The sequence below is a fragment of the Rhipicephalus microplus genome, unplaced genomic scaffold (assembly GCF_043290135.1).
Source record: "Rhipicephalus microplus isolate Deutch F79 unplaced genomic scaffold, USDA_Rmic scaffold_20, whole genome shotgun sequence".
NCBI lineage: Eukaryota > Metazoa > Arthropoda > Arachnida > Ixodida > Ixodidae > Rhipicephalus > Rhipicephalus microplus.
In genome coordinates, this window is record NW_027464593.1 from 6,902,440 (window position 1) to 6,918,204 (window position 15,765).

The window sequence follows — 15,765 nt, forward strand, 5'->3', positions numbered from 1 at the left end:
TTTCTGAAGAGGTTGTGTGGCTTCATCTTTCCCAGACAGAGCCCCAAACTAAAACTGCAAATACTCTGTCTATTTTCTGTACACTTATTCTACTGAAGTGCAAAACCTGCATTACGTACCACAGCTTGCTCACTACAAATAAGTTGCACGTTGTGGCCCGTGCGAATATTGAAATACCCCAACCTTACTATTTTTCTACAACCTTGTGCAACGCCTGTGCTTATTTTTTCCTATATGGTTTACTCTCATGACAGAACTCCAGCGGCACTCCCAAATACTTCAGTGGTGTTTTCTGCCATTTAATGTATAAAAATACTCTTGGTGTGACGTCTGGTTCCCCATGCCAGAAGCCAAGGCACTTATTCAAGTTAACGGCCGTACCACTCACCTGGCAAAATGTTTTCACGGCATTCACAGCATGCATAATACTCTCATAATGTGTACAGAAAACTGCAATGTCATCTGCATATGCAAGGAGGTTAACCAAAGTTTCATGCAATTTAAAGCCGCTTATCGCACCGTTATTATTTACACTTAAACAGAAAGGTTCAATAAATATAGAAAAAAGCAGGGCGATCGCGGGGCACCCCTGTCTGACTGACCGCAGCACAGGTATACGCTCACCCGCAGTTGTATTTATCACCAATCTCGTCGTGCATCTTGTGTAAGCCATGCGCACTCCTTCGCTAATCAAACTCCCTACGTTAATGTGCTCATGAAAAGGGCAACTCATGTGGCACGCGATCAAATGCCTTTTCAAGGAGAATTTGAAGCATGGCAACATTATGATTCATAGCGTCACAACTTTCTCGGATTTATTTATTTATTAGTATACCCTCAAGACCCAGAGGGTGTTACAGAGGGGGTGGGTACAATATGAATGTGGCAAAAAATAATAATAACAACAGTGAAAGAAATACAACAAATAATTGTTAAAACAGAGAAAAAAAACAAGACAAGAAAAACGAAAAACGAAAAACAGTGTGCAGTTACGCCATAATGTGTTTCGACACTGCGGATTTGAACAGCCCTTGATCCTTAGTGGCAGCAATGGAGGGGGAAAGGCGGTTCCAGTCCCTGCTTGTCTTCGGAAGAAAAGACTGCAAAAAGTGGTTGGTGTGGCAGAAAGGAATGGCTACTTTATTCTGATGGTCAACACGGGATGAGATGTATGCAGTTCCTGAGATTAATTCTTCTCTAAGTACTTGATTATGAAAGAAAATTTTATGAAAGAGCGGCAGACGGAAAATTGTTCTTCTCGTGACCAGATCTGGGAGTTCAAGAGTAGATTTCGTTAAGGTCACACTGGCAGTACGAGCATAGTTGTTATGAATGAAGCGGGCTGATCGGTTTTGGACAGCTTCTAAGGCTTCAATTATTCTTGATTGAGCTGGGTCCCATATGGCAGACGCGTACTCGAGTTTTGGTCGGACTATTGTTTGGTAAAGCTGCAATTTAAGGTGTGTTGGTGCTTGGCGAAAGTTTCTGCGGAGGTAACCAAGAGACCGGTTAGCGTTGTTGATAATGTAGGTAATGTGAGAATGCCACGATAGATCATTTGTTATGTGAACTCCAAGGTATTTGTAGCTACTAACCTGCTCTAATCTAGTTCCATTTAATGTGTAGTTGAAAAGCTTCGGAGTGATAGAAAAACGTGTGATTGTCATGCTTTTACACTTAGTAACGTTAAGGTTTATTAGCCACGTATTGCACCAGTCAGAGACGCGATTAAGATCACCTTGAAGAAGAACGTTGTCGTCTTCGTTAGTTATTCTGCTGTACAAAACGCAGTCATCAGCAAACAGTTTTATGGATGACTTAATGTTACTTGCTAGATCATTGATGTAGACTAAAAAGAGTGAATGACCTAAAACGGAACCTTGCGGTACGCCAGATCTAACTGCACAGGGATTTGAGGAACAATTATTAGCGGTAACATACTGAGTGAGGTTAGTAAGAAAGCATTCAATCCATTTCAGAGTGTTAGGGTCGATATTCAGTATGCTAAGCTTAAGTAGTAGTAATTGGTGTGACACTTTATCAAAGGCTTTCGCGAAGTCTAAAAAAAATGCAATCTACTAGTATTTTGTTATCTAGTGCTGAGATGACGTCAGGTGTAAAGCATAGAAGCTGAGTTTCGCACGAATGGTGCTTATGAAATCCGTGTTGGAACTTGCTGAAGAATACGTTAGTTTCAAGAAATGCCATGAGATTAGAGTAGATTATGTGCTCAAGCATCTTACACGGAATACTTGTTAAAGAAATTGGTCGGTAGTTCAGGGAGAGTGTTGGTTTCCGGATTTAAAGACGGGAATAGCCTTTCCCACCTTCCAGTCAGTTGGCAAAGTGGCACACTGGAGAGACTGCTTAAAAATGTGCGACAATACAATGGAACAGTATACTTCAGTGTTCTTCAGAAATTTCGCGTTTATCTCATCAGTGCCACAGGCAGAAGACAGCTTAAGTCGCCGGATTAAGTTAATAATTCCTTCACAAACTGGATTAGAGCATATCTAACCAAGCGGACGCAGTTTGTGAAAATAGACCAGCAAACATCGGAACTAACGGAAGTTACCTCAGGTGTACCACAGGGCGGCATTCTAGCTCCTATTCTATTTCTGATTTTTATCAACGATTTGCCTCAATCCATCGGGAAGAACATAAAGCTTTTCGCAGACGATTGTATTATTTACAAAGAAATTAACTCACCTTCAGATCATATGGTCCTCAGCAATGCTCTATTATCAGTGTCAGATTGGTGCACGAAATGGCAGATGACATTAAACGTAAAAAAATCAGCCTTGTTAAGAATAACCCGTAGACAAAACATTTCAAATTTTGCCTACACTATTGGCGGAACGCAACGAACTTCCCTGAAACAGCATAAGTATCTTGGACTAGTCATTTCTAGTGACCTTAGATGGGAGGCACGTGTTAATTACGTTACATCCTCAGCCTTAAAAAGATTATTTTTTCTTAAAAGACGACTACAATCTGCACCACCTCAAACAAAACTCTTAGCCTATAAAACCTTCAATCGACCTACAATAGAATACGCTAATTTAGTCTGGTTCCCGGCCACAAATAACTTAATTAAAAAGCTAGAAAGTGTACAAAGAAAGGCGGTTAGATTTATTTACAACAAATACAGTCTGCTCGATTCACCTACTAAATTAATCGCAAAAGCTGGGTTACTAACATTGCGAAATCGCGCTCAACTCTCACGTTTAAAAATGCTCTTCCAACTCAATCATAAACAGCTAAACATCGACAGCTCTAGGTTCATATCAATTTTGGAAACTAGACAGTCACGCCATAAACATCCATTAACTTCACAGGAATACCGTTTCAACAGCAACTGCTTCAGGTATTCTTTCTTCCCACAGTCAATTAGAGAAGGGAATAGATTACCCGGCTGCATAATTAATAGTAAAGATTTAAATACATTTTTGATGTTGCTTAATAATCATATTCGTGCCATCCATAATTAAATTGATGTTTTTTTTTGCTCAATTCTTGAGTGCCTTTTGATCATGATAAGTATATCAGTGTCGTACGCATGGAAAAGTCTTCCATGTTTATTAGTGATATTTCTTGCATGTTATTAATAACCGTCTATTATGTACCAAATCTGTGTTCTAAATGTTTTTCACCACATTGTTTATGCTCCCATATAATCCATGTAATATCGTATAAGATCTGTAGTCATACATTTTCACTTTTTCAATGTAAGTGTATCTATAGTATCTTTTGGTTGCCCTCCTGCAATAGTCCCCATTGGGACTGGCAGTATGAATAAATAAATAAATAAATAAATAAATAAAATTCAATAGTTATATAGTCCATTGGAAAAAACCCACTGTGATATACCTGCGGCACTGAAACTGCACATGAATCTGAAAAACATTGCGAAAAGACGTTGTTAAGAACAGAACAGCATTCTTCGTTGCGCATCGCGCGGCCATTGGAATCAATAAGTGATACGACGGTTCGTTTTATTGGGTTGACAGTTTTCCAAAATTTCGACGGGTTAGTAGACAACAACGAGGGAAGTGTAGTGTTGAAATAGTCACGCCTGGCATTCTTCATGGAAAAGCGATACGCGGAAAGAGTTTCGCGATAAGCCTTCCAACGAAAAACACTGCTGTCGAGCTTAGCAGAGCGGAAGAGGCGTTTTTTTTCTATTAAGAAGCCTTTTCAGGTTTACTGTGAACCATGGCGATCGCTGCTTTTTTGATATAACTTGAAGCGGCACATGCCTGTCGATCAATAAAGAAATTTTGTCCCTAAAACGACACCAATTCTGCTCGACTGATCGGTCAAAAAAACCAGGCATATAGCTATCAATAAACTGTTCAAGTTCCGTATTTATTGCGGCATAGTCCTCTTTTTCGTCGTTTCTTATGGTCTTCGTAACCTTAGTTCGGGGTGAAATGTCAATATTTAAAGTAAATTGCAGGCAGCAGTGGTCACGAACACCAGGAAAACAAGTCAGTGAGTGCAGTAAGTTTGGTGTCGTAGTCAGGATTAAATCCAGTACATTAGCAGACGTAACCGCTGTTCTTGTTGGTTCGGTGACCAATTGAGTCAGATTGAAATCTAAACATAAATTAACAAATGATTTATTCTCCGCTGTCACCTCTGTGATACTAGGACTCATACTTGACCAATCAATTTTAGGTAAGTTAAAGTCTCCCAAAAGGAACAGATGAGAATGCGGAAATTGTACAACTAGTGAATTCAACACGTCATGCAATTCGCTACAAAAGTCAGGCGCCGCGTTGGGCGGCCTATAGCACACACAAAATAGAGCACTCTGGTGGCGTAAAGGGATATTTGCACAAACAATTTCTAAAGAAGAATTCACCGGTATCATGTGTGACTCTAGGTTATCGGCTACCGCTATAAGCACACCTCCCCCTTTTCCGCTACTACGATCACAGCGATAGATGGTGTACTTTTTGTCGCAGTCAAATAGTTCACTACTGGCTACATCGGGGGACAGCCATGTTTCGGTGAGCGCCACGACGTCAGTGAAGCACGAGTCAATGACAGCCGATAATGTGTCTCGCTTATTGATTATGCGTCTGACATTTGATAGTAGAAAGGATGTGCCAGCCAAAACAGGGGTCACAACATTTGATGTTCGGGCTAGGACAAGCAAGGGCCTCTACCTGCAGACGTAGAAGCAGACGAAGAATCGTTCGCACTTTCATCTCTGTCGGATTCCAGTTCACAGATGCTATCGGTTGTTCGCGAGTACACGAAGCACTTTTTGTTTATATATAGTCTGTTATAACGTACTGAAAACTGCTGTTTGCTAGCTTTTCCATATTCAAAAAGCTTTTTACGCACACTTCTCGTAGTCGCACAGAAGCCTTCATTAACCGATAAGCCAGAAGCCTTGAGTTTGGCTCTAGCGACCAAGATGCTCTCGCGCAGCTTGGAAGATGCGAATTTAATCATGACGGGTCGGCATTTTCCTGGCGCATACTTTCCCGACCTGTGCGCGCGAGATATGCGTTCGTCATCGTCACCAAGATTTAGCTTTAATTCTGTATTAAGGACATTGCATACTTTTTTTTCACACTGGGTCCATGTTTTGGATGCAGTGTCTTAAATGCCGTGTAATATCAGATTATCCCGGTGGGAGCGATCTTCTAGTTCGTTGAGACGTTCGCTCAATGCTGCCAGTTTTGGCGCTACGCCCACACTCGCATTTTCACTGCTCAAGCGCATACTGTCCTCTACCACGGAAAGCCTGCTGTGAATGTCGCAAATTTTTTCTTCAAGTGAACGCTGCGGTTCCTTGACAGAGCTGAGAGAAGCCATAACCTCGCTGTGCGTGTCAACGTTTTTATGAAGGGATTTTATCAAAGAAAGAAGTTCTTTGTGCTCTTTGCTTGTCTCCTCCTTCGGCGGCCCAGGATTCAATTCCACATCACCCGCTAGAAATAATAACCCCGCTACATGTACACACTCGCAACCGAGAGAGAACAACACTTGTGGGCATGGAAGTACTAGCAAACAACGGTCGCTGGACCTTTTACAGTACAGCGGAAAGGCACAACCCACCTGCACGATAAAGCAGAATGGCGATTGAGGCGGCTGCATCACTGCGGTACTTCCACGCCCACTGAGCGGAGGCAGAGGTTTCCAGGTGCTTAACAGGCGCTCCTGTGATGCGTACGGCGATGTGGAAGACCAGGCTGGTGGGAGCACATGCAGGGATTCTTGAAGAGCTGAAGCAGGAGCTTTGCAAGACGCCGAAGACAACGCAAGCAGTCCGGCGAGAAACGAGCTATCACATTGGGAGAAACGAGCGGTCCCATTGATCGTACTGTGTTCATGTTGTCAGTATTTTTCTTCCCTTTGCGCCACAAGTTTGGTGGGACCCAACAAGTTTTGTGATAACTGTCTAAAGTTTTCTGGCCAATATTTTTTTCAATATTTCATAGTCAACATTAGTTAGGCTAACTGGTCTATATGCAGCAACACTTCTTAACTTCGCGGGATCTTCTGTTTTAGGTATTAAGACCGTATGAGCTGACAAGAGCAATGGTGGAGGTCGTTTATATTTAAAAGCCTTGTTAAATACCTCCGTCAAAATGGGTGAAATTACATCTTTGTATGAATTCCTTGTATACTGTAGCACTCGTGCCATCAGGTCCTGGAGACTCACTCTTGTTTAACTTATTAATTGCTTTTTCAACCTCTCGCTCTGTTATAGGTGATCGAAAAATTTCCTTCTTTTCATTATCACGTCCTGCCAATAATGAAATGAAATCGCTATTAAACGATCTGCGTGTACACTGGTTGGTGTCAATAACTCTTTGTAATATTTGAAAAAAAAAAACGCACCGGCTACTGCTGATTTCGTATGGTACGTTGTTCATTTTATTTCTCTTACTTAACTTTTATAGGCATGCCTCTTCTCAGCTGCATGAGCTCGTTTTGTGGGCATTTCTCCTGCTACCAAGTTTTCTGCTCGAGCTAAAATCAATGCTCCGCCATTACGTTCTTGGTCTATCAACTCTAGCTTCTGTTTAGTTCTGTTTATCTCGTTTGAAAACGTTCCGGCCTGAGTACATTCTTCCGTTACTAACTGTCGCAAGGGTTGCTGATCGGGCGAGTTGGTCATCCATGAGTGTATTCTGTATCAGCGCAGTACATAAACGAAAGGGACACGACACAGACGTAGAGATAGGTAGGCGCTAAACTCCCGACTGTTTATTTTATGCCAATGGCACCCATTTTCTACATCCGCGACAAAGCACAATTCATCTTGCACGTGTTCTTAAACCAAGGAACGTGATTTCCTTTCCTGACAAGGAAATCGATGACGAGCTTACACACAAGCGGCCTAATTTTTCTATAGCTTCGGCTTCTTTCAGCTCCCGTGTGAGCCGATCTCTAGAACGACTAATATCTATGTAACTACACAGATCAGGGGAGCACTCACAGCCTTTGCAGTGTGCCGCCAGGAATCCTCCCGCCATAAGCTTATTCCTCGCGTTATAGCAGTGCTCCCGTTATCTGTCATTCAGACACTGTTTTGTGTGCCCAATATTACGCGAGCACTGCTATAACGCGAGAAATAAGCTCACTGATGGAATGCTTGCACATTTCGAATCAAGTATAGCGTAAGGCCCACCGGTGAACAATCCTTATTCATTAAAACTCTTATTTATGCATTTTGTTCACCGGCTTTCGCCTCGATGATTGATGCAAGAAGACTTCATAATAAAACACGATCCATTGTAACACCTAAAAAATACCCGTGAAAACGAAACCAAGAAAGCCACAGGAATAAAATGAGAGCTCTTTTATTGTGAAGCAGAATATACAGTGGCACTCGAATGCTTCTAGAATGCTTGTAAAAGACTACCTATGTGTGAGCGTTGTGAGGCACCTTCACTTTTGTCTCGGCGATCCCATTTCTTGTCTTCGGGTTTCTTCTGTCCTCGAGAGAAAATGGAGCTCCGTAATCTGCTCTTGCGCTACTATTGCCTGCCATAAGCCCCCTATTACGTTTTTCTGGTAGTGCGGCAGAAGAGACCTTGATAGATCACGACACAGCGTCAGGGGGAAAGACAAAAAGCATCAGCGACTAGTTGCTAGCCGTCCCAGAGAAAATAGCCGAAAAAACTACATCAGTTTCTCTCAATATAGACCACATACCGTGAAATAAAACGTGCATCACAGAAAAAACTACAACGGTTTCTCTCAATATCGACCACACCCCGTCAGGTGAAACGCACATCACAGGCGATGTTCCTGAGGACATCAATGTAAGGCTTCTTCAGAATGACATATCAATAATTCCGGACATGATGGTATCGACTATTTCCGATATTGTTGAACTGATTTAACTATTCTTATTGAATACGTTACGAAACTATACCATCTCAAGATCGACTTTTATATTGGTAAACTCTAGCCACTACGTACCACTTTTAAAGCGCGCTGCAGTGATGAGAAATCTGCATCATGCTGTCCAGTTTAGGGCAACACAAGTATGGAGCGATGTGTGCTTTACTAGCAGTGATTTATGCAAACAGGCAGACTAGGATGCAAACTAATATACCGGGGACATTCATCGTCATCATCATCAGCATGACTACGCCCACTACAAGGCGAATGCCTCTCTCACGATATCTAATCAACCCGGTCTTGTGCTTTCAGCTTCCAGGTTATACATGCGAACTTTTTAATCTCATTTGCCCGTGCAACTTTCTGTTTCTACTTCGTGGGTTTGCCTTCTCTAGAAATCCAATCAGTTACCCTTAGTGACGAGCGGTTATCCTGTTTACGTTCTACATGCCCGGTCCGTGTCAATTTTTTCTTCTTGATTTCAACTATAGTATCGTTAACTATGGTTTGTTCCTTCACTTACTCTGATACCTTCTTGGCTCTTAAGGTCGCACCTATCACTTTCCTTTGCATCGCTCATGGCGTCGTCCTTGATTTAAGCTGAACCCTCCATGTAACCCTCCAGGTTTCTGTTCCATAGGTGAGTACCGTCAATATGCAGCTCTTATATACATTCCTCTGGAGGGTAAGTGGCAGATCACGACTCATGATTTGAGAATACTTGCTTCAAGTGATACACCCCTTCCTTATTCTTCTATTTATTTCACTCTCATGGTTCGGCTAAATGCTTACTACTTGTTATAAGTAGGCGTATTTCTTCCCAACTTCCAGCGTCTCTCCACATATCGCAAAGTCCTGTTTTCCGCAGAGATGGTTGCCCATTGATTTTGTTTTGTGTTTGTTTATTTTCAGACCTAGTCTTTTGCTTTGCGTGCCCAGCTGAGTAACCACGAGGCGACATTTTAAAAGTAATTTCATTGCAAATGTGAAGAAATAGATGTAGACGAAAAAAGAACTTACCACCGCTAGGCGCCGAACCCGTGACCCGCCGAGCAAAAATATGGCAAAAAGGAGCGTCCGTTAGGCAATGAACTTATGAATGGACAAAGTTCTAGTAGGCAAAACAAGTAACACCACAGAGAAATGCAAAAATGCTGAGCACAATCATAGAAATTTGGTGCGCCTCAAATACATTGTCTCGGTATGAATTTCTGGAGCCCTCCACTACGGCATCTCTCATGACCATATTGTCATCTTGGGACGTTAAACGCCACAAATAAATCGAAATACATCGCCTCCACACGCACTCATTATTCTTCGTTTAGGTTTACGCGAGCGCTGCCATACGTTCAAAATATGCACTAATAGCAGCGCCACGCAGACAGTGTGATTAGCAGAATATCCGAGAAACATGCTGTTCACAAAGGGGTAATTATGTTGACGTACAATTGTAAGAATTTTCGGATGACGAAAGCCAATGCCAAGAAAAAGCAAAAGCAAAAGCACATATCTTTACTAATACATTACTATTGTCTGCTTGTAACGGAGACTGATACTTTTTTTATCGATCTTTATAACTACAATCTGAACTCTTCTTCAGGACTTGATTGAAGTGTTGACTAGTTACACATGAGGATATTTCTTTAAAAATAAGCCAATATCCCAAAAAGCACTCAGCTGCATCTGAGGGCAACATGTCTGTTGTAAGACGCGGGCACCTTGCGTCGATAGTTTATCAAGCAGCGCTTAGATTTCAGGCCCATCACGAACAAGAATAAAATTCGACAGATCCCACGTACCCTGGAATCCGATGTTATGCGAAGCATACCGATAAAAAGTGACTGCTTATAATTTTTTTATTGAGCAAAACGTTACGATGAGGCGCTAAAGATATGAACAAATGCACGCACAGATACATGTTCAACAGCCGCATATGTTCTCTATGACCAGTTATTTAGAGTTGGGTAACGATTTTAACAATAACATGGATATCATACAAACCGGAAGCGGTAAGCTCATATGAATCACTGGTTCTCGCGATGATTGTACGTCTGGACGCTGAAAGGCAAATCAACAAGAAATGACGCCTAACTACAATGGTCGTTAACCTAACGTAGCGGTTACATACAAATGTAATGTTTATAAAATTCGATAGCCAGCACTGCAACCACGATTAACATTTCATGCGCATCAGGGTCTATTTGAAATGTAATTCCGAGACCTCGTGTGGCCATGTGGTAGAATACTTCAATGCCGTGCTGAATTCTGGTTCAATTTCTGTTCCAACCCAGACATTTATCGTATGCATTCACGGTATGGATTCATTTATTGTATGCATTCATTATTGTATGACATTTATTGTGTGCAATGCTGTCGATGTGAGCTTTTTCCTAACGCTTGCGGATTAAAACGACCCATGTTTGTTCTCGCCGTTTCTGTGTATATATAGTCACTAGGTCGTGACACTGACAAAGGTAGAGATGGCTTGTCCAAAATGCAGCATGGAGCACAGTATATGGCTGAACTTCTGGCCGGTCAACGGAAAGTAAGATTACAGTGATATACACTGGCACTGATAACGGCGAACAGAGCGTCGGCCATCGATACACTTTCAAGTTCTGACGTGCGTCGTTATTTATACATGTGCCGTCGAATACTCCAGTGCTATCGCTGGCGGCCACGTATGTTCTAAATTGTTCTGTAATGTTTGCTTTGTGTGTGTAATCTTGACAAAATGATCTACTACAGTCATAGAGAAATATACTCTATAAAGAGTGGTCACTGGAATCTTTTCGCGGCCCATCAAGGAAGGGTCTGATTAACTGCTGGAAGCGTACCCATGCTCACTTATACTCATTTGTTAAGACATGTAATAGCCGTCAGAAGAGGACAATAATACCCATGTTTGGCATCAATTATTAGCAAAAAAGATATGTTTTATTTCTGCGATTTTTTATATCCGCACAACATCATGTCCTGCTGAGGCCTTCTAATGCCTTACAACAGAAACCACTAAAATATGTCTAGAAAGTGTTGTCTTTCTGCATTTGTTTTGCACAAGGAGACACATTTTAGTGGTGTATACGTACTGTACGTGTATTCACTTTGTTGAAGCATAGGTGTGTAGCCTAGTGATGAAGACACTTGCCTTCGGAGCATGAGAGAACGGCTTCAAATCCCAGCGTAAGAAACAAAAAAGTTACTTTATTTATGCTAAACACATCATTAGGTCTGATAAACCACTCGCAGCACTGAAAGCAGCGCAGTTGCTGAAACGCAGGGTCCTATGGGAGTGTCCGCTCTTTATGTAAATATGGTTCTCCACGCTTTAGTTCTGAAGCTTCCCGGACACTGCTTGTGCGGTTTTCGCTGAGAATCACAAAGCAACGGGGTGAGCAGAAAACTTGAGGAAGGAATGTGGCAACAGTAAATGTCAATCACCTGTGCCACATGCTCACCCGTGGCCTGTCAAAAAGGGTTTGATGATGTACGCGAAGGGATAGTGACATTATTCCTGTCAAGACCAGCGAGTCATACTCGTCAAACTATTTTACCCCCCCCCCATGTTAATTGCAGTTTATTTCAAGCTTAGGAGGTTATCGCGAGACATAGACATATTGACAGATAGATAGATAGATAGATAGATGGATAGATAGATAGATAGATAGATAGATGCTCAAAGTACTTGCGGTACGCAAATTGCTTTGAATTTATTAAGAAGAGAGTGCTTAAATCTCAGAGTTTAATGGAATACATTGAATAATGGATCATAATTGAAGTGAAGATAAAATAGAGTTACCTGCACGCATCATCCATCGAAAATTATTGAGAAGAGTTCATTGAAAGGCCAAACTGTTTTGTGGAAATTGTTATAAAGACCTTTTGTCCAACCGTGTTTTTCTCACTCATCAGCTAACTCACTGAAGATCACGATAGTGAAGAAGCTGGTCCTAGTAAATTGTGTGTGTACACTGGTTCTGCATTTCAATGACGAAAGTTATCCTAAAATTTACCGAAGTGAAGCAAAAGCTGTTCAAATGAGGGTTGTTAGCATAATTAAAACTTATGTGATTTAAATTTTTCTTTTTTACATAGCCTTGTAAGTTTGCTCTAAGTACTAAAAATATGAGTAGAAAATGACAGAAATACAGCCCCTGCTTAAGTATAAACTGTCTATATCAACTCTCTTTTTCCGACCCACGAGCTGCATTGAAAACTCGTGGCAAAAGCAATCGATGTGGCCACCTTCATTATTTTATGGTTTACCATTTACCTAACTATTCTTCACTTTTTTAAAACATAACATTTCAAAAAATGGTTGGAAATGAGAGGGTGGCGTGTGTGTGAAATATTGTTCTGTTGAGTGACAACGCAAACTAAATATCAAACCAGTGGAACAAAAAGAGACCCCGTAGGGGTTAAGGCACTCAGCTGCCTACTCGCAGGTCACGGGATCGAATACCAGCTGTGGCGGCTGAATTTTCGATGGAGGCGAAAATGCTGTAGGTCCGTGTGCTCAGATTTGGGTGCACGTTGAAGAACCCCAGGCTGTCGAAATTTCCGGAGCCCACCGCTACGGCGTCTCTCATAAACATATGGTGGCTTTTGGATGGTAAACCCCACAAACCTATCGCAACTGATCTGCAGCCCTCAGATCGTGCTTTCCATGGATCACGGGATGATTTGCTGCAACCTGCGTGTGATCTCCGGCACACCGAGACCAATTCTGCGCATCGTGGAACGTTTCCGTTCACGCTGCGTAGTAACCATAAAAAGGGTCAACCTGGCCTGCAACAACTGGGGCACGACACTTTTCTTGGCCCATGCTCACCCTTATCCGTGTGCCAGGTTAGTTACTTAGGTGGAACTGAATGTTATCGCTCCAACAATCTTATGTTTTTAAGAGTGTCGTGCCCCATTAACAAGCGACAACTTTTATGTTGTCTTAATCATGTGAGCGTGTGTTTTATTGATGCTGTGCTCTTTTTGCTTTGCGATGGATGCTTGATGCTTTCTCAATTTTCGATACTTTTATCTGGAGAGGTAGAGTTGAATCCAGGACCCATGAGTGCGGCAGAGCTTGAGCAAATAACGAACATCGAGAGGATTCTTCTAGAAATGCAAACGGGCTGGAAAACTGTGCTTGCGACGGTAACAGAAATTACAACTAAACAAAGTGAACTGAAATCTAAAATAATGAATTTACTACATAGAACAAACCTTGTGGAAAGTCGCCTCACTCGTGTGGAAAAAATTGAGGACAAAGTGTTGGCGAAAGTGGACGAGTTAGAGAATAGAACCCGTAGACAGAACTTGGTTTTTTTTTTTTGGTGTGCCTGATACGGAAAGAAATGAGATTTGGAAAACGTCAGAAAACCTAATTAAAGGAATATGCAAGGATGCGATGAAACTCGACGACATATCAATTGAGCGGGCTCACCGCGTAGGGGCTTTTAAGGAAACCAAGAACTGGCCCATTGTAGCGTGCTTTTCGCAGTGGAAGGCTAGAGAAACTGTCTTTAAAAATTATTCAAGCTAAAGGGTACTTCGTACAGTATTCCCGAGGATTTGAGCCAGGCCGTGAAGAAAAAAAGGCGACAGCTGTGGAACTATGCGAAAGAAAAAAGAGAATGCAAAGAAAACCGTGTACGTCTGAGTTATAATAATCTGATTATCAATGGGCAAGCTTTTGTCTGGGATAGCGACACGGAGATGCCGGTTCCAGTGAGGGCGCATGCGCAAATGGATAGCGGCAAATGACCTACAATAAATTCTGTTTCCCTCAACGAAAATACAGAAGGTTTCTCACTGCCTGAACTACTTTCTGTTCTGCTATAAAATTGTCGCAGCATAAAAATAAAGTCGATAGCTTCATGTCCTTGATAGCTACCATTAAGCCCCAAATTCTAATGGGCACTGAATCAAGGTTGGATGACTCTGTGTGTAATGTGGAAATCTTTCCGCCAGGTTGTACTGTCTATGGGAAAGATACAGAGGGGCATGGCGGGCGAGTGTTTCTTTTATTATCAATTACATTGCCAGGCACTGACCTTTTTTTTTTTTTTTCAAAACGACTCGGAATCTGTCTGGTGCTTCGTGAATTTACAAAAAGGAAACAATGTCGCGTTCGGGATATCCTATCGACCACCGGGCAGAAGCGAGTGGTTCAGTTTACCGTCTTATGTGCTATCTGTTAAGCCTAACAGCGTATTTCTTGGGGGAGATTTTAACTTGCTGAATTTTAGATGGAGTGCTGGATGTGGTATTGGTGACGGTTCCCGTATCTACTTAGAGTTTGAAGGATTGCTCGGATTGTATGACTTACAACAGTACGTGCTGGAACCTACACGAGAAAACTCAATCTTGGACTTGGTGCTTTGCAAGGAACAAAACTTAGTATCAAAGATTACCGTGTGCAGAGGTATTAGCGACCACAGGGCTGTTGTCGCGGAGCTTAGCCTACAGCGTGTACGGACATCTCAGGCTCCACGAAGAAAAGTGTTCACCTATGACAGAGGAGATTATGTTGCTATTAGAACTGAACTAGAAAATTTCTTTCCTACTTTGCAGCATATGTCAAAAGCACGCTGTCCGTTGGCTCTGTGGTCAACATTTCGTGACAAAATGCTGGGATTGGTTGAAAGTCATGTTTCATGTAGGTACTTGCGTAAAAATAAAACGCATAAACCTTGGTTTAACGCAGAAATACGCAAACTTGTCAGAAAAGCTAGACGCGCTTATAAAATATTTTCTGCTAATCCTAGTTTAGTAAACCACAATCACTTGGATAAAATAAACAATTTATTCAAAGTAACAATTAAATCTGCGAAAAATTCTTTCTTTGTTAAATTAGGCAAAGAATTAAAAGAAAACCCGAAGGCATTCTAGAAGTATGTAAGCAGAACCAAAAAGAAGATATATCTATACCAGCCTTAACTGTCGACGGCAAAGCCGTGACGTCAGACTACCAGAGGGCAGAATGTTTTAATCAATAATTTCAATCAGTTTTTTCGCACGAAACTGTCGAGCAGGCATCGCTTCTAAACAATGCCGCCCAAAGCAATATTATGCCAGACATTCAAATTGATGCTAGTGGCGTCGATTCGTTATTACGCCGCTTAGATGCAACAAAAGCCATTGAACCTGACGGATTGTCCCCAGTAGTTCTCAAAGAGTGTCATGACGTTATTGCTCCATATTTAAGTATCATCTATGAACTCTCCCTCGAAACTGGTCTTATTCCCCAAGATTGGAAGACAGCAAATGTTACACCCATTTTCAAATGTGGAGATAAAAAACTCAGAAAAAATTACAGACCGATTTTATTAACATCGGTATGTTGCAAAATATTTGAACACATTTTACATATCAATATATATAATTCCTTCATTC